This window comes from Dipteris shenzhenensis, chromosome 2 (assembly GCF_047967505.1).
Source record: "Dipteris shenzhenensis isolate YYH24624 ecotype China chromosome 2, Dip_SZ_1.0, whole genome shotgun sequence".
NCBI lineage: Eukaryota > Viridiplantae > Streptophyta > Polypodiopsida > Gleicheniales > Dipteridaceae > Dipteris > Dipteris shenzhenensis.
This window is the reverse complement of record NC_141597.1, coordinates 34,165,935-34,186,175: the sequence shown is the minus strand read 5'-3', so window position 1 is coordinate 34,186,175 and position 20,241 is coordinate 34,165,935. Positions and strand designations below refer to the sequence as shown.

The following is a 20,241-nucleotide window of genomic DNA, read 5'->3' as shown; positions in this document are numbered from 1 at the left end:
TCAAAAGAGACTTGCGTGCAAAGTGGAGCCCCCATCCAATAAGTACTTGTTTGAATAACACACTTAGGACCGTGTTTTTTCATGGTTGTGCATGACACTAAGGCAAAAACGGTGTTTTAGGCTTGATCGACAAAGAAAAGCATATCCGATGGACACAATACTTTGCACACACCGTCAACTAGCTGGAATTGACTTACATGCAACGTGGCACTCCCATCCCATAAGTCCTTGATTGGATGACATACCTACCTAGTTTTTTTACGGATGTGCATGACACTAGAGCAAAAATAGTATCTAATGCTCGATCGATCATGCAAAGGATATCCGATGGGCACAACACTTTTTGTGCACCTCAACCTAGGTGGTATTGAAATGTTCTCAATGAGGCACACCCATCCGATAAGTACTTGGTCAGATTACACACCTAATGGCATGTTTTTTTGTAGATGTGCATATCACCAGGGAAAAAATGGTGTATAATGTGTGATCGACCATGCAAAGCATATCCGATGGTGACAATACTTTGCACGCATCTCAACCTAGTTGAAACAAACTTGTGTGCTGTTATGGATAAAATTGTCTAAGGAAAAAGGCATTAATATGTATGTGTGTTTGTATATGTGGCAATAGTATAATAAAATATGGTGTGCATAGGGCCCAAGGTTGAGGTGGCAGGGCATGACCATGTGCCACCCTTCCATGTAAGAGGACCCATAAGGTGTGTTGTACATAATCCATAATAGTAATATTATAAAATGCAAGGTGGCATGGCTCCTCCATGTGCCACCTCTCCACCTAGGCTGCATTTAGTGAGATATGGCTCAAAGTCCATGGGAGAAGCAATATAAAATAGGTGGAAATGGATATTATATTGAGTTATACCCTCCATATGAGATAGGCCCATGTGGGGGAGGTATAGAAGGACCAAGAGAGCTAGTTAAATAATGGGGAAAGTAGGATGAGGTGGTAAGATTCCTTGTGCCAACCCTCCACTTGTCCTCCTAGAGGTTTGAACATATTATAAAATTGGAAAGAGACCAAGGGAGTATCATAGACTTGAGATATGGGGCTTGATTTATGTGGAAAATTGAGGCAAAGGGTTGTCGCACACAATTGAGAGTGCGTAACCACCTAGCCCACATGGGAGACTTTTCCACACACACCATGCATGTGGGAGGATACATTAATGTGGAGAGACCCCCTCTTTTGGCTATAAAAGGAAGGGGCTATTCCTTGATGAGACACGCTCATTCTTGTAAAGCCACCTAGCTAGTATTTTGATATTTCCCTCTCATCCCTTCTTTCAAATAAAGTATGGTTCTCTTCCCTTGAAGTCTACATCTCAACATTCCTCCTTCTATCATGTACATGCTTCTCTTCCCCCTCTCCCTTTCCCCTTGTGTCATAGTCTCCCTTTTCCTTCCCTCCACTTCTATTTCCTTTTTCACCCCTATGACATTCCTTCGCCCTCTTGATCTCCTTTTCTCTATGGCCTTTGAGCGTCGCCATACTTAGCCTCTAGCCTCTGGCCTCGATTACTTTTCCAGCTAAAAGTTTTGGTGTGTGGCTGCTGGGATCCGAATCTCCACGGCTGGTGGCGAATCTTCTATTCGTACGGGTTACATCAACAAAACTATACCATCTTTGCTCTTTCTAAGCTACTGTGCGTGCATTCGATTCATGCGTCTCCTGCGCGACAGTTCTCTGGACTATTGCGACTTCTGGTTGCGGACAGTTTTCTGTGCGACAGTTCTCTTGACTGCTCTGGTCGCGGACTGTTTTCTGAGCCCCTGCAAAAGAGTAACAGCAGATCCCGTGCCCCCCCTATCTCTTCTCTTCTTCTCCTTCTCTTTCTCTTCTCCTTCTCCTCTCCTCTCCTCTCTTTTTATTAAAGAGTAGGATTGGAACCCAAGACCTCCCCCTTCACAAAAGAAAGTCTTATCATTGGGCCAACAAGTTGGAAGTGGTAAAAATGTAATGATTTTTGTTCATATATTGAAATCGCGGGAGCTGTAACTCTCTAACCGTAAGGAGTTTGCTCTTGCTGTAAAAAGCAAAAATATTTCATTTTATGTGCTCTATCCACATCTCTTGCTAGATCTCCAATTCAGAATTTCTCCAAGCTCACTTCACGGACACACGCCTCACGAGAAGGGTGGACATTTATGTCACTTCTCGACGCGTTTAAGGAATTGGTGCCTATTCCTCCGCACCTTATGGCTACCAATGCACGAGATGTCTTCCTTGATCTTCATGTCGACCTTCAACGGCTGATTGTCCAGTGCATTATTGATGGTGATGACGGGTGGAATGACACACCGTGGATGATTCATGATGAAGAACTACTGATACGCTGGGAGGATTTTGACTTTACTTCTACTCATTGTGCGGTGATCGAACTACTTGCTGCTTCAGAGGTAATTAAAACGGTATCCTTCATCGAAGGGTGGGATGCTCCCCAAGCTTGGGGGGAGATTTGGCGCATCTACTTGTTGATTCCTGTGGAAAAGATCATCGTGAATGGTTTATTCACAATCTCATTACAAAGGTTTCTAGGCCTTGGCTATGGTTTGTAATGTTTCGACCAAGGAATCCATTTGTACCTAATCAGCCTTTTGTGCCTCATTTCGAGCTTCAAATTGTAATTCTTTTTGGGCTTAAGATAAACTATCAACAAAGGATTGCAAGTTTATTTGGTGCTGAACGTTTGGCTCAAGTGTTGAATTCTCCCCACCCTCTCCTCCTACCTATCTTGGACTACCGAGAAACTTGGGATGTCCGAATTTTAGTCCTGGTGTGATGACATCTTGGATTCTTCAATTTGATGGAGCTTACAAACCTTTGACCAAGGCGGCTGGCGTGGGTGTGAAGCTCACTTCACCGGGTGGTGAGGAGTATTGTTACAGCAAGTCTTCACCCGCAAGTACTTGCAATCAAGCTGAGTACTCGGCGCTCATTTTTGGGCTACAAAAGGCACAAGAACATCATGCCAAGCAATTGGAGGTGCAAGGAGATTCTCAACTAGTGTGCGAACAAGTTAGTGGAAGGTGGAAGGTGCGGAGCAAAGGCTTGGTTCCACGACATCAACAAGCCTTGGAACTTTGCAACCAATTTGAAGAGGTAAAAATTCAGCATATCCCTCGAGCTCGAAATCTTGTTGCTGATTTCTTGGCACGTGAAGCTTGTATTTCAATCACGCATGACGCGAGTGGAAGCGCCACTTCAACAAAGCCGCAAGCCACGAAGGAGGGTGATCGTTTGTAAGGAATGCAAAGGTTGTGGTCATCATGAAACTAAGTGTTGGGCGTACTTGATACGAGTTCACCGACTTCGGAAGATCATCAGGAGGGTTCTCAAGGACATTGCTCAAAAGAAGGATGCCAGACCGCACACCCCTTGAAGAAATAGCATGGCGACTACAAGAACTGGAAGAAGCTGAAGGTGATGTGCAAGCTCTCCAACTATTGACATTTGTCATGGCATTCTTGTTTGCCTTGATGAACAACCTCATGCAACGCCGCGCCTCTAACCCTCGCGTGTAATGATCAATGTGATATCATGATGGTTGGTCCTTTTAAGATTGTCTATGTGCTATTCTATGCTGAAGATTCTTCTCGTGTAATATTTCACACTACACCAGTCACACCCTACCCTGCCTATGTGTGCTTTTTGGATGTATCTTCACCCGATTTTCAGTTCAAGCTTCCTCTTACTATTGTTCGTCCATAGATAAGCCCCTCTTTTCCATCTTCCAAGCATGGCTAACATTCCCGTGTTTTGTGGACGGGTAGAAGAAAATCCAAATGAGTATCTTGTGGCTTTCAAGTGCCGTTGTGTTTCTCTCAACTTTCATACTGAAGACGGATGGCTATTGGTTCTTCCCACATTTCTAGAAGGTTTGGCTCAAGTGTGGTATGAGAAGCAAGCCGAAGATGTTCGCCAAAGCTGGCCAAGGTTGACAGCAGCAATGATTGAATATTTCAACAAAGAAGAGGAGCCGGAGAATGTGTACCTGCAGGTGGCAAATTTGAAGCAGTCAGAAGGTGAGACGGCGCGTCGATATGTGGATTGAGCGGCCGTGCTCCTGGACCATTTGATTGCCACACAGGAGGACAATGCCGGGTTTCGAGCTGGAATGACTCAGCATGTGCTGGGCTACCTTGTAGCAGGAGCGAGTGATGAATTCCGCCTCAAGCTTAAATGGGAGAATCCAGAAACTATGGTGCTAGCACATGAGATTGCTCAAAAGTTTGATAAAGTTCAGTCTGACCCCGCTTCAAAGAAGACGATTGTCCCTCCGCATCCCCCTCAATTCCTGCAATGACAACCTGGGGGGTCTAACTCAGGGGCATACCCCCACCCCTCATCAGGGATGTATCCACCGCCTCCACCTCAGATGTATGGTCCTCCCTTAGATGCTTACCCTCAACAAGGTGGATATCCTCATCCTCCGCCTCAAAGATTTCCCCAGCCTCGCCCACGAGCTCAAGTGGAGGGAAGGAAAAGGGAGACTATGACACAAGGGGAAAGGGAGAGGGGGAAGAGAAGCATGTACATGATAGGAGGAGGAATGTTGAGATGTAGACATCAAGGGAAGAGGACCATACTTTATTTGAAAGAAGGGATGAGAGGGAAATATCAAAATACTAGCTAGGTGGCTTTACAAGAATGAGCGTGTCTCATCAAGGAATAGCCCCTTCTTTTTATAGCCAAAAGAGGGGTTCTCTCCACATTAATGTATCCTCCCACATGCATGGTGTGTGTGGAAAAGTCTCCCATGTGGGCTAGGTGGTTACGCACTCTCAATTGTGTGCGACAACCCTTTGCCTCAATTTTCCACATAAATCAAGCTCCATATCTCAAGTCTATGATACTCCCTTGGTCTCTTTCCAATTTTATAATATGTTCAAACCTCTAGGAGGACAAGTGGAGGGTTGGCACAAGGAATCTTGCCACCTCATCCTACTTTCCCCATTATTTAACTAGCTCTCTTGGTCCTTCTATACCTCCCCCACATGGGCCTATCTCATATGGAGGGTATAACTCAATATAATATCCATTTCCACCTATTTTATATTGCTTCTCCCATGGACTTTGAGCCATATCTCACTAAATGCAGCTTAGGTGGAGGGGTGGCACATGGAGGAGCCATGCCACCTTGCATTTTATAATATTACTATTATGGATTATGTACAACACACCTTATGGGTCCTCTTACATGGAAGGGTGGCACATGGTCATGCCCTGCCACCTCAACCTTGGGCCCTATGCACACCATATTTTATTATACTATTGCCACATATACAAACACACATACATATTAATGCCTTTTTCCTTAGACAATTTTATCCATAACAGTTCCCCCCCTAGGCAGGGAATGCACAGCATTTCCATGCCTGTCACGCACAAAGAAAGGCTTGAGGTAACACTTGTTGATCACCTTGGGCAGAAGAGCTTGGTTTCTTCATCAAAAGGAAAAGAGACTCTTTCTACTTATGTCAAAAAGGGAGTTCAATGGTGTTGAAGATCCATGGGATGCTACTTTCTTCAAAAAAGATATGACTTCAAGCCTTGTGGTAGGCATAATAATAGAACAAAAATACACCTTTGTGGATATTTTTACAAAGAGTTCAGATTCTGAAGTTGGCGGTATTCATATTATTGTGTCAAGGAGAGACTCAAAGACCTTTGTGATGCCTCCTCCTCAACCATCAAAGTTTTCAGAGCTTCACAGTGCATTGGAGACTCTTTCATATACTTGGGAGCAATTTCCTAGTGTGGTGGCAAAAAGGATGCATGCAAAGATAATGTTTGAGTACTTTCAGGATGCAGAATATGCTCCTCATATTCAAGGATCTTCACATGAAGGAGATCAAAAAGCTCAGACTTCGATGCAGGGACAAGAAGAACACGCACACTGTCACAAACGTGTAGAACATGAGCGCAAACTTCTAGAGCAAGAAATGGTGGATGTAACTAAGGATGATGAAACACAAGCCTTGAGTGCACGGGAATTAAAAAAAATTGAAGAAGATCAAGGTCGATCCATTGCAGTTATGCTAGAAGTTCTTGCTAGCAAACCACGACGTGGAATGCGAAAGGCTAGTACTGCAAGAGCCATGGTTCCAAGTAGTCAAAAAAGACATCGTCCCACTGTAGAGAGAGATAATGTGGATGAAAAACAGTTAAAAGAAGAGAAAGATGAAGAAGACTCAGAACCCGAGGTTGAAGATGAACAGGATGAACTCACATCAATCAAAAATCTTAATTTACGTCTTAATGAAGCAGTTACAGATGATGATGTGGGATATATAAGGGGTCAAAGGACGTGGTTTGTGAATGCCAAAGATGTGGAAGCTGCAGCTCTCTTTACTAATAGCCGAAGCCTTAATATATCCTATGCAATGCAAATATACAAGGCTTTGAGAGATGGTAAGAAACCTGTGGCAAGCAATGTGGTCCTACGCCCAATAATGTTTTGTCCAACCAAAAATAGTTTTCTGGATCAAATAACATTTACAGAGCCTACACATTTTGAGGAAAGCTTCAATCGATTCTTTAAAGACACTCTTAAAAATATTCCACATGAACAATGTGAAGAGGCACAAGGAGAGAATATGCTAAAGGAAGCAAAGCTCCGGAAAGTCAAAGGTAATGGATAAGAAGGAGTTGACAGCAAGGATGTGGAGGTCTATAAAGTACTTAACTAACAAGTATGCATCCATGGTAGCACAAAAAATTTTAAAGAAAGAACGGTTTTTTGAAAAAAAAGACAAAGACCACTGCATGGAAGAATGCATCAATGTACAGGTGAGGCGTGATGCAGTGCATATTGCCATTAAGTATTTGCTGTCACAGAGAAACAAATTCCACTTACTCATTGTAACATTGACTATAATGTGGTGAAGCATATAGCTTCTTTGTCAACACCCAAGGTAAAGCTATGGGCAAACAGGTGGATTAAAAAGGATGAAGATGGGTCAGAAATAGTAACCTCTTATATGAGAAAAGAAATCCCACAACAGGTGGTTGCATATGTGGAAAGATTAATCAGCGAGATAAGGATGCCGACAAATATGCACCAAAGCTTTCAATTCAATGTAGAGGTTGCAACAGAGTCTGGAAAGCTTGTGAACTTCAGGGGAGTCTCAGAAGATGACTTCTTCAAGAATGAGTCAGCATGGGATAAGCCACAACTATTCTTTATCAATGAAGTTTCTAGTGACGATATCCATAACTTCATTGATAGAATAGTATATACCACAATTAGCAAAGTGGAAATTTACAACATTGTCATTTTTGTTGATAAAAAAGACAAAGAAGCCATGCAGGTTACTCTAGAGCGAGCATATTCATCAGATTTGAAGATCTATAGTGGTGTTTATGCAGCAAAGAGAGGCAAGAGAGAATGTGGCATAGCGATTCAATCTCTTGAATCATTCTTTTTGTGTATGCAGAGTCCCAATCCTGATCACTCCTTACAAAAGAACATAAGAGGGAATTCAAATAATTTGAGATTGATGCTAGAAGAGCAAGATATTCCCAGGTCCATACATTATAAAAAAACAACTATGGAAGTCCTACAAAAAGTAGGAGTCTCTTGCTTACCATGATGGAGAATTTGCTACCAGCAGGTTGGGAGGTCACCTTGTGCAGGATGGGATATTTATTTGAGGATCTCCTTTGAAAAGGCAACTCCACAAATATTATTGAAAATAAGCATTTCATGGTTTATTTTCAGCTTCAAGCAGATCTAACCACAGGCTATGAAAAAGAGATAGACCACAAGGACACCGATGACATGGATGATTACCTTGAAGATCATAATGTCCCAGTTGATGATGATGAAAAGATGGACTTACATGACCTGTTCAGAGAGAGGTTGGTGGATGAAGACAAACATGATGATGCCTTCTTTGATAATTATGGCTCGCAGGGTTATGAAAAAAGGCCACTACGACAATACTTAGTGGTATGAACTCTCTATTTCTCAACTAAATACAATTTTTAAAATAAGATTTAAATTTAAAGATAATGAATCTAATCTCTCATATTTGTTTACAAGCAATAGAGGGAGAAGAAATGGATGAAGCCAATACAGAGGCACTCCCTTCTACTTCAACAATGCAACCACCTCCAAATTTGATTGAAGAATCAAATTTAGCTGCATTGGATAAAATGGAGAGCTCATTTGAAGTTAGGATCGTTTTGAAATGAGAACCTCAGTATTTGAGCTTTGGTAGAGAGGAGGTTTCAATCCTCTCCAATCCTTTAAAAGAGGTTAATGACAATGTTATCTTGGCCATTCTCACGTAACGGTTGTTTATTTGTTGCTACTTCAATAAGCTAACATTTGTTTATTTATTCACAGTTCAGTTATATATCAGTTTCCTAGTGCAGAATTCTATGAGCTAATGTTTGTTTATTTCTTGGTGCAGTGTAGTTATTTCTCAACTTCCTAGTACAGTGCAGCATCGTGTCTACATGCTCGATGCTCTCCTTTCTTCTATTCTTAGCTCTCCTCAAAAGACTATAGAAGAGGTTTGTACCTGGTTAAGCCCTTTGAATTTAGATGGGTGCGAGTCATCTTAATGCCTTATCATGAGGCGTAAGTATCAACTCTAACCTTATTTTTACTATTTCTTTGGCAAGTTTATGTAAAACAATAATCATTTTTATTCTGGTCATGTAGCTCACATTGGAGTCTGATCTTCTGGGACCTTGAACTCAACCATTTATGGTTTGTGAATTCAATGGAAGGCTATCATGCCAACTCCCCAAGGTAATTATTCTCTTAATATTTTTGATACTTTCTTATTTTGTATCTTATGATCATGACATATTAATATATTTAATATTTCATGATGGACAGTGCTGCATATTGGCTAGTATCTGCTATCAGAACAACCACGAAGCAACAAGATCAAGTAGAATTCAAAAGACGTCTGCCAGTGGAGCAAAAAGATGGACACAGCTGTGGGTGGAGAGTTGCCTACAACTGCATGTTGTTTCTTAGAGAGATTTTTGATTTGGAGCTACCAGTCAAAATGAAATCATATACAGAAGCCGATCTGCTAGCATTTTGGGCTGAGAGTATTCAGCGTCTAATTACTACCATTGGGGAATAACCTGAAAATATGACTACATTGTAGCATGTATAAAACCTTATCTTTATACTTGTATGCTTGTTCAAGCCTTTAATTGTTTAATTGGGATGTGTAAATCTCATAACTTTTTTATATTTTCCTCCAAGAGGAGAAGAGACTGAGTCTAATGAAAGCATGCTATCTTTATACTTCTATGATTATTTAAACCTTTATTTTTATTTGGGATGTGTAAATCTCATAACTTTTTAAAATTTTCCTCCAAGAGGAGGAGAGACTCACTCTAATGAAAGCATGTATGAAACCTTACTTTTTAAATTTTTGCTCCAAGCAGAGGAGAGACTCACTCTAATGAAAGTATGTATGAAACCTTATCTACTTGTTTAAGCCTTTATTTGGGATGTGTACATCGCATAACTTTTTTATATTTTTATAGCAGAAGGAGGATGTAGAAGACATAGCAAGTGAAGAAGAATACGATGTAGACTACTCTCTCAATAAGATGAGTCATGAAAATATGAATCTATTGGAGCAGATTGGAAGTTCATTCACTGCTATGTTGTTAATTCGACAACCACCTCATTTTTTGAATTTGGTGAAGAAGATATTTCAATCCTCTTGAATCCTAAGAAAGAGGTTAATGTCAAAGTCATTACAACCATCCTCAGGTTTGATGCAGCCTTTTCCTTTCTTTATACTTTGCTTATTTTGATTAAACCCAAGAAGCCAATACTTTTTTTTAAAATATAGTAATGTTATAGCAAATTTTTCGCAAAATATACAAAGCGTTTCATATATGCTCGATCCTTGTATTTCGGAAGTGCTTAGCAACAAAGAAGAAACCATAGAGGATGTTTGCAAGTGGTTGAAGCACGTTCCTATGAATGACGCACGAGTTATTTTTACAGCATATTATGAGAAGTAAGCATCCTACTTGTTTTTTCTATTGCATTGCTAGAATTGTCTCAAACACAGTAATTATTCTTTATTGATAATGCAGCTCACATTGGAGTCTGGTAGTCATGGACATCCTTGCGAAGAAGTGCTTCTTTGCCAACTCAATGACATCCGTCCATGGCAATGTGTTAGAGTAAGTATAGACTACACTTGTTGTCACTTCTTGACATGTAGATTGATATGCAATGCACATATTCACTGTTGTTATATGTTTTGATGTACAGATCAGCTCGAAAGTTAGTAGGTGCTATCTACATAGTAATGTGGCAATGTGACTTGGCACAACAAATAGAGTATATAACATGTCAGGTATTACATCAAGAGAATAGCCACATCTATAATTGTGGATGGAGGGTGGGCTACAATTGCTTTTTGGTACTTGGTCAAATTTTTGAGATACAAAATGACACCACACTGTCAACATATATGGATTTGCATCTCTATGCATTTATAACATGTACCATTCGAGCAATCATTGAGGGCAAAATGAATGCTGTCAAAGAGTCAAAGGGGATAGAAGACCTCAACTCTACAAACATGGCTTCATTGGAAGAATTGGGAAGCTCTTTTAATGTTAGGGTTATGATTCAACATAGACCTTAGTATCTTGAATTTGGGGGAGAGGAGATTTCAATCCTCTCTAGAGCTTCAAATGAGGTCAATAACAACATTATGATGGCCATTCTCAGGTTTGATACAAACTTTCTCTCTGCTTGATAATTCAATATTTTGATTAAATCTAATAAGCTAATATTCATTTATTTGTTGGTGCAATATAGTTATCTCATGATTTGGTAGAGCCGTACAAAACCGTGTGTATATGTTGGATTCCCTCCTTTCTCCTATACTTAGCGATAGCAAAAAGACAATAGCCGATGTTTGTAAATGGTTACAGCCTTTACATTTACATGGCATGCGAGTCCTATTTATGGAATATCACAAGATGTAAGTATCATGGCAACCTTTATTTTCATCTTATACTGGCAACATTGTGTTAAATAATAATGGTTCTTAATTATTCGTGTAGGGAACATTGGAATCTGGTGGTTTGGGACCTTGAAGACAACTATTGTTGGTTTGTTAACTCGATTGTAGGCTTTCATGGCTCAGTGCAAACGTAAGTATTCTATTAATCTGTTGTTACTTCTATATTATGTACCTTATGTAATAGACACACTAAGTTTTTTTAATATGTCATGATGAGCAGGTCGATTGAGAAGTTGGTATCTACTATTACAGAAACAGGAGTACAGTACAAAGACTCGGTAGACTTCCAAAAGCATTTAGTAGTAGAGCAGGAAGATGGGCATAGTTGTGGGTGGAGAGTTGCCTACAACTGCATGTTGATTTTCAAAGAAAATTTATCACTTAAGCCACAGATCTCATCGGAAGACTCTTTGGAGCTCAAATATTTAGAGGAGGATATACAATTGTTTAGGGCTGAAATCATTCGAGACCTAATTGCTGCCATTAGAATACAATGTGCAACTGAAGCAATATGAGAGCTTGCATTTAAGGAAGATGAGACTGAGTCTACTGTGAAAGCACTGCACACTACAGAAGAAGTAGAGACCCAGTGTACACCTACAGCACCACAGCCTCCACTGGAAGCATCAGAAGAGTTGCCACAGCCTCGGCTTGCATTTAAAGAAGAGGATACAGAGTCTACTCCGAAAGCACTACATACTACAGAAGAAGTAGAGACTGAGTGTACATCTAGAGCACCACAGCCTCCATTGGAAGCATCAGAAGAGTTGCCACAGTCTCCACTAGAAGCATCAGAAGAGTTGTGATGCATGTATGATGTTGTGTTTGTATATATGCATGAGGAGCATATTCTCATGATGTTGTTTACTCCATGAATATTATGGTTGACATTTATTTGTTGCAATGTATAAATCATGATGTAGTTTTTGTTGATTATACACCAATTTCTGACTTATTACTTAAGTGGCATTTAGTCATGATATTTATATATTTATTTCATGCACACAATTTTATGATATGAATGTGTGATGATGTGATTATTAGGAAATATAACCTTCTGTGATGAGAATTTTGATATGAATATGTGATGATATAATATTTGTAATATATTTCATGGCAAAGTATCAATTCCCAATGCTCCACTCACTTAAAGTACAACATTCCCAATGCTCTGCAAAATTTTATTTAGTTGGAGAGTCTCCACTCACTTAAAGTAGAGCATTTCCAATGCTTCTCTCACTTTATTCCAACCCTTATCCTTATCATAGCGAACACATCGTGCCTTAGTGCACTTGTAATCTTCCATCGTAGTCCTTCCACAAACACTCTCTTATTTCTTACATCCTAGTCCTTCTGATTAACTTGTATTCATCTTTCACTTTACGTCTTCCCTCACTTTCTATCACTCTTGAAGGAGGGGCAACTCATTGTGCATCCCTCACTTTTGCTCCCTCACTCTCCTTCTCCCACTTTCCCTCTAAAACAATGACTACTTATTACCCGACTTCATTTAATGAACTCAAATTCTGTCTTAGATCTCTTTTGTATGGACCAATGAAGGGAAAATCATTCGAGGAGGATATGTTACGTACATGGCTGCTTGATTTGAACTCAGCAGAAGAGGTGAATATTCTTAGCTTTCTTTTTTGCTAAGTCTTTTAATCACGTACTTCTTATGTGAACGAGTTAAATTTTCGTACAGGATATGGCGGTGGCTAGAAGCTGTATTAAAAAAAAATGGTGAAGATGAGGAAAGCCAAGAGAGAAAAGGAGAGTTGTTGAATGCTTACAAGTCGGCGGAATATTCGAAACAAGTTGTGAGGAGATTTGTGATGCCAGCCCTAGTTACGCATGGCCTGCAAGTTTAAAGTCTGCTTGTTTTCATGAAGCCAATGCCATAGTAGGCACTTTCGAGGACATATGCTCTCTCTAATGACATAATAGTCAAGTGATGGAAATTTAAAGTAACTGTGAAATTTAATTCCATAGACTTATGTGTTTTCTAAAGTAACTGTAAGAGACAAAGATGACATCTTCTAGGCTGAGCTAATGGAAGGTGTTTTTTAACACCATATGGCTTTGAGTTATATGATCTACTTCTTGTACAAATGTGTCATGCCTTTTTTTTAATGTACTCTAGTTTTTTAAATGCACTCTAGTTTTTTTTCTAATTTGATTTTTTAAAATCTTACTTTTTGTCTCTTTTAACAACATGAAGTCCTCTTTTTTTAATGTACTCTAGTTTTAATAACATGTCACGTCATTTTTTCTAATTTGCTTTTTTAAAATCTTACTTTTTGACTCAAAGATTTGTTTTATAAGAGCCTCTTTTTTTGAAATGTTTTATCCAAAATTATCTCACAAAACGAATTTGGATAGTGCACTAGTCCAAAATTAATGAAATAGGTGTTATCAGCTTTTGTTTAGATACTCCATTTTTTATCGTTTACCATATTGGTCCCACCTCAAGATCAATCACCTGCTTGATCCCATGCATATCTTCAAGAATGTAGCGTCTACCATTTGGAAACATTTGAATGGGACACGAGATTCCGTAGGCATAAGGAAGGATCTATGCACCATAGGGAGGATGCATGAAGCTTGGCCACAAGAGAGGCCAAATGGGCGTGTCTTTTTACCTCGTGCACCGTGGAGATTATTAAAGCTAGAGATGGTGGCGGTGAAGCGAGCTATCACTACAGTTCGTACTCGCATTGGATGCATAAGGTGTTTGAAGGGGGCCTTCACAAAGAGCAAGAAAAGAGGTGTAGAGCAATTATATGGCTTGAAATCTCATGATTGGCACAAGATGCTCCAAATAAGTATTTTATGTGCATAAAGTCTTTTTTCTTTCAAATTTGTGAGTGAATTAGAAGCAACGAATCAACCATTCCTCGTGTGTTCAGTTCATACTACCTACTAGCATTTCTCGCAGTGCATCGAAGGACGTGAAGATTGTATTTACAAGATGGGCGAGCTTGTAAGGTACTTTACAGGATACAAAATGTGAATATTGTATTTACAAGATGGGCGAGCTTGTGAGGTACTTTACACGATGCAAGGTGTTCATATTGCTAAGATTGCGTACTTTTTTCTTTCTAGGTATGTCAGCTCAAAGGAAATAGATCCCGCCACGCTTGAGAATGCTGAGTTATGTCAGTGGAGGTGGTTTGTTTAGTGGAGACATTTCCATGTTCTATTCTCACAAGCAAACTACATCTCATAGTGCATTTGGTGGATGAGGTTGCTATCTATGGGTCTGTACATGCACGATGGTTCTTCTTCCTTGAGCACTTCATGAAGACCTTAAAGGGTTTCATGAGACAAAATGCAAGATACGAAGGTAGCATGGCTGAGGGTTGGTTGGTACAAGAGTCACTTGTATATATTTCTGAGTTTCTTGTTGATGTGTATAGCTCTCTCCCACGACTATGGAGAGCTGATGAAGACCTAAGGATGACCTCTATTTACCTCAAGGAAAAGGACACAGCAAAGTAATAGACACGAAGTTGCTTAATAATATCAACCTCTATTGCATGCTTAATAGTGATGTGATGAAAAGATGGGTGACAAGATACGAGGATGCAAAGGCAAGAAGACAAGGAGAAATTAGGGCCCTCTTTTGTACACACCACGGATCTCGTGTGCCATACCCTCAGCATCTAAGAGCACTTCCACAGGATATTCATGTGGATTGGCTACTTGACAAAATGGAGAGAGCAGAGAGAGACGAGGGGATGCATATCACAATGAAAGAATGGGAGTATGCTAGGGGATGCATGAGCAAGGTTGATATATAGAATGTTATGCATAAGCTAGGAGCTTTCAACAATTTAGATTGCTTATTTAATTGATTTTTTCTTGGTGTAGTGTATTATGTTCAATGCTATATGGTGTGAGGGCAAGCATTTTCAAACACAACGGATTAATGATAAGAGAAACACACAAGATTGCGGTGTAATTGCTAGCTTTGAGGGAGCCAATGGAGCCATGGATGATTATTGTGGCATAATCCAAGATATGATTAAGCTTGACTTTCGAGGCTTCTTTGTGTATGTTTTGGATGTAGAGTGGTTTAAGGAAGTGGTGGAAAGAGGCCCTAATGCAACAATCAAACACCATGTAAGTGGCTTTGTAACTATTGACTCCACAAAGTTTTGGCGAAGTAAGAAGGACACACTAGTACAACCGCAACAATGTGAACATGAATTGTACACACATATAAAAATACTCACTTTAAATATTTGATACCTTCGATGCAAGGAAAATAACATGATTGTATTTGTGTTTGGATTTCGTTGTCTATCAACCAATGGTGAATAATAATAGGTGGTGACATGTCATACCTATTATGCCACGTTTCAAAGTGATGTATAGTACATTTACTAATATGGAGCGTATGGAGGATGATCATGGCCATGGAGGTAATGGTGACTGTGATACGAGAGAGAAGGATGATCATGAGATAGGAAATACAGATATTGAGGCCATTACCCATGAGGATGAGCCTACCATTGGTGATGCTGATTTCGATGAGCACCTGAGTAGCACAAAAAAAGCATTGATATTTTTGTTAAAATTATGTGCTTTGGTAATCATGGGCAAATTTTGGAAAGCAATGATGTACATTTATCAACCTGCACTAAAATCTCACTTTTTGTATTCTCTGTTTTGCATCTAAATCCGCGTCTAATTCACAATGCAGACGTGCTAATAGATGCACAAATAGACGCGCTATTAGACACACCCATATTTTTGCTATTCTAGCTAGGCCTATAGACACGCCCTCTATTTTGTGCATCTATCAAGTGCATCTATAGTTGCTTTGTCTTGTTGTGGAAGATGTGGATATCATACTTGGGAAGATGTGGAAGGAATATGAGAGGAAGGAGTTGTAGGAGTATGTTGTAATTCTTTGAACCTTGACTTCTATAAATCCTTTTATGTACTATAGTTTATGAAGAGCTCGTGGCTTTGCCACTGGTCTATAACATATTTACAAATGTATTTATAAATGTGCAATCGTTTGTGTTAACTATATCATTAACCTGAGTGTTAATGTAACCTCACTTAATTCCTCACACTAGCTGCTGCGGGATTGCCTATCAACTTGTAAGCATTTCATATCATAAGGATTTCTCAAGATCATGAATACATTTCACACACCTATCAACTTGTAAGCATTTCATATCATAAGGATTTCTCAAGATCGTAAATACATTTCACGCAGATAAGATTTGTTATGCAAATTGTAGTATATCGGTTGGGGACGGGCCACCGCTCTCAACAATCTCATGGCTGCTTGTTAAAGAAAAAGATGAAGTTATCCATCAAGCTATTAGGTTTACGAGGAGATGGGTTTGGTAAATCGTAGTTGACTAGATTATGGATGACCCCTTTCTTGAAGGTAATCAACACGAGGCCGCATGACGAGCTTGTGAAGCTCAACAATGTGAGCTGCTGCGTAGTATTCAACCCGCAGGGTGTCCTCCAGTGCTAAGACTGTTAAACACGGTGTCTCCTAGGACAATGACGTCGAAAATGTTAGAGTGACGGGTAGACCCCTTTCAGGATACGGTGAAAAAGTCCGCACAAGGATTTTCTCATTGGGATCCACCAGTTGCCAGTCGTATCTGATGAGTAGATGGTAGAGGAACAGTTCCATCGTCACCTTCGCAAACTCCATTCCGGGGCAGATTCTTGCCCCTTGGCCGAATGGAATGTAGGCGTAGCTTGCAGCTCTCGTCTTCTCGAACCGGGAAGGGTCGAAGGTTTGGGGATCAGAAAAATATTCCGGCTTGAGATGTGTGTAGCGTAGAGGCAAATGCACCTGCATAACACAGCCCACATACATTATTCCATAGCAATGGGGAGAGCGCTCGACGATTCATGTATTTACATTCAAGCTGAGACTTTTGGGTCGATGGTCAGTACCGTCCAGCCCTTAGGAATCGTGAATCCGTCGTAGACCACGTCGAATTTTGCGCGCTTGAAGAGGCCAGAGACTGGGGGACACATCCTCAAACCTTCGCTTATCACGTTCCGGAGAAGGTCGATGTTCTTGAGCTGCTCCCGACTGATCCGATTGCCGGGACCTTGTGAAGCCGCCAGAGCCCTACATTCTGCAAGAGAAAGCAGTATAAGATTGATAGTAATCCACACTCTCTCTGTGTGCAAACATGTGTCAATTTGCAACAACAAAACATATTGTAGGAGCACTAGCAACAAAGCACAGGAAATTCAACGCCAGTACCTCCTTTGAGCTGAGTTAGCACGCTCGATGATCCAGAGAGATGTTTCAAAATAACCGCCAGGGCAGACGCCGTCGTGTCCTGACCTGCATGGACCATGAGCAACATGTTGTCTCCGATCTCTTCCACCGTGTAGAGGCTGCCGGTCTCCTCATCTTTCGACATCACCAGAAGATCTAGCAGGTCTCTGGCTTCACATTCTGTTGTAGCTTCCGCAAGTTCGTTCCTGCGCGTAGTGATTTTCTCGAACATGTACTCTAACAGCACCTTCCTCGCTTTCTTTGCTTTTCCAAATACTGTCCATGGTAAATCTAGCGGCTGCGACTCGAGGCCTGCTGTGAAGTGCGCGTAGTGCCGCTGGAGGAGTTCGAGCTCAGACCCCGGCTTGAGACCCATGAAGAGCTCAGCGTTCAACTGGAAGGCCAACTTCTGCAAGGCGGGGAAGGCCCGTCGGGAGTTGCATTCCAACCTTGGGTCAACTCTCTCACCACGATATCCTCGATGCGGAATGTGAACTTTCTGAGCGCTTTGGTGTTGAGGAAGGTATTGACGGCTCTCCTGAGCCTGGAGTGCGCGTCACCTTGCACCATGCTGACGGCGTTTCTCCCTTCGAGTTCCCGCAACGACCGAGGCCAGCTGCTCTCGAAAAGCTTATTCTCATTGGAGAGGACGAACTTGTTGGCGAGGGGGCCGAGCAAGACGATGGTGGGGGAGCCCAAGAGGGAGGTTTTGAAGGAGGGGCCGAATAGAGAGAGGTGGAGGTCGTACCAGGAGTCGGGGTTGGAGGGGTGGTGCCAGGAGTGAAGGAAGGAGAAGGTTTCGCCGAAGAAGGGCAGGCCCATGCGGCCGGGGGGGAGGGAGGGGAGGCGGAGGAGGAGGAGACGGAATTGAGCAGAGAAGGAAGGGGGGGAGGAGAGGAGGAAGAGGAGGAGGAGAAGAAGGAGAAGAAGGAAGAAGAAGATGGCAAGGAAAGCCATGAAAGCTGCAGAGAGAGCTCGAAGGTTGACAAAAAACAAAGAGATTGTTTTTGAAGATGATATTGAAGTTGATAAGAAGCTCTACTTCTTTATATAGGCCTCGTCTGTGCACACACATTTTAATAATAAACGTTTTATATATCGTCAACTTAGTATAACTTTTTGTCCTTTCTTAGTACGTTCATTTAAAGGTCCCCGTCTCTATGATTTTTGTAGGCCACCGCCTTTCTCTTCCTTTCAAAGTTTTCATTTCCCCCTCGTGGCATTTCTTGATTGGCTAACGTACATACGGTCGGCTCATCATCTCCCTCATTGTTTTGAACTTCCAAATTTTTGGCCACCGACTTTTTGACAATCCTTGATAACTTTCGCTTGCCTGCCCCCCCCCACACACCCCGCCCCCCCCCTTCTCACTCTGGTGACCCTGCACCATACATCAAGCCATCACAAAGTGACCCCTCTCAACACGTATCAAGCCATCTCCATTAAGCCCACTCGCTTCACTCCACCTCTAGAACACAAATTTTGCCAGTACTACATCTAGTCATCTCCATGGTATGCCCACTCCCTCTCAACATACTTGAAGTTGTCAGAGAGTGACCCCTCTCAACACACATCAAGCCATCTCCATGATGCCCACTTTCTTCATGCCACATTTAAAAGCCAAATTTAGCAAGTACGATATCAAGCCATGTCATGATATGCCCACTCGCTTCTTGCCATGTCCAAAAGCCAAAATTCGTAAGAATTCCCTATAACTTCTTTTTGAAAATTTGTAAGTACTAACTATAACTTCTTTCAAAAAAATTGCAAGTACTATATCAAGCATCTCCATGATATGTCCACTCACTTCCTACCATGTCCAAAAGCCAAAATTTGTAAGAACTCCCTAGAACTTCTAATAAGCCTTAAAAATAGAGCTCTCCCTTGAATTAATCAAAATTTATTGCTTAGTTATGTAATGAAATCGATAATAATAAAAAAAAGTATCTATTTTCTTGCTCATGATGCTAAAGTGGAATGAATGTTTTTGTAAGATCATCTCGAAATCTCATTCAGTCAATAGGAAAAAATTCATTTGAACCCTTCCGAGACCCTTCCTCAATGTAGCTAGAGCATCTTTATACATAATCTTGAACCGTTTGACATCAAAGATAACTCTCACTTTACGTAAATAATTTCTCGTATGGTTTCAATGTAATTCAACGTGCTTACAATGTAATTCATCTTGCTTACAATACAGATGGAGCATCTTTATACATAATCTTGGACCATTTGACATCAAAGATGACTCTCACTTGACGTAAATAATTTCTCGTATGGCTCCAATGTAATTCATCTTGCTTACTATGAGATTTGTAATTTTGGCATTTTCTCTTCTATCACGTCAAAGTTTTCATGACCTCACAATCACACGTGTTATCAATTTTCCCACTTGAATTGATTACCATGCAACCACCTTGCAACTGAAGGGCAAAGCAAATTAGCACTTCTTTAATGGTGGATACATATTAGTAACCTAAAAAATGAAGATGGAAAAAGAATGCAGACAAAAGTAGAATTGCTTGTATACCTTGAAATCATAACCCCATGCAATTTTTAATATTTTCTTGTCACATTGTTGCGCCTTAGATTTATCTCTATAAGAGCATTCTCCAACGATTTTAGTGGGTGCATCTACCAACCATTGTAGACAACTCTTTGGAATAAGTTCATCTCTTATTTCTACTTTTGTGCCCTCTCATTATATTTTTCTCTTTGTATCTATCTATCTATCCAATTGTCCATTTCTCCACTACCCCGAGACCTACTATTTTGTTCATGATCTAGGAGCATAAGGGCTTTTTATTTGCCTGTCCCCTTAGACACAAATTGCCACCCCCTACATGAATTGCACCCCTTCCCACGAATGCAAATTGGTGGTGGCTCTAGAAGTGGGATTTTCTCAAGCTCCTCATGGTCTGA

The 20,241-nt window shown here is 40.8% G+C and overlaps 1 pseudogene across 1 annotated transcript; it reads right to left on the bottom strand.

The window, feature by feature from the left end:
- Positions 1 to 16,355: 16,355 nt before the first annotated feature.
- LOC147904665 (cytochrome P450 716B1-like) lies at positions 16,356 to 18,316 on the bottom strand (annotated as a pseudogene). Its single transcript, XR_015543608.1, has 3 exons — positions 17,302 to 18,316; positions 16,983 to 17,170; positions 16,356 to 16,878 (listed from the first exon to the last, which is right to left on the bottom strand). The product of XR_015543608.1 is annotated as a cytochrome P450 716B1-like (transcript).
- Between the last annotated feature and the right edge of the window lie 1,925 nt (positions 18,317 to 20,241).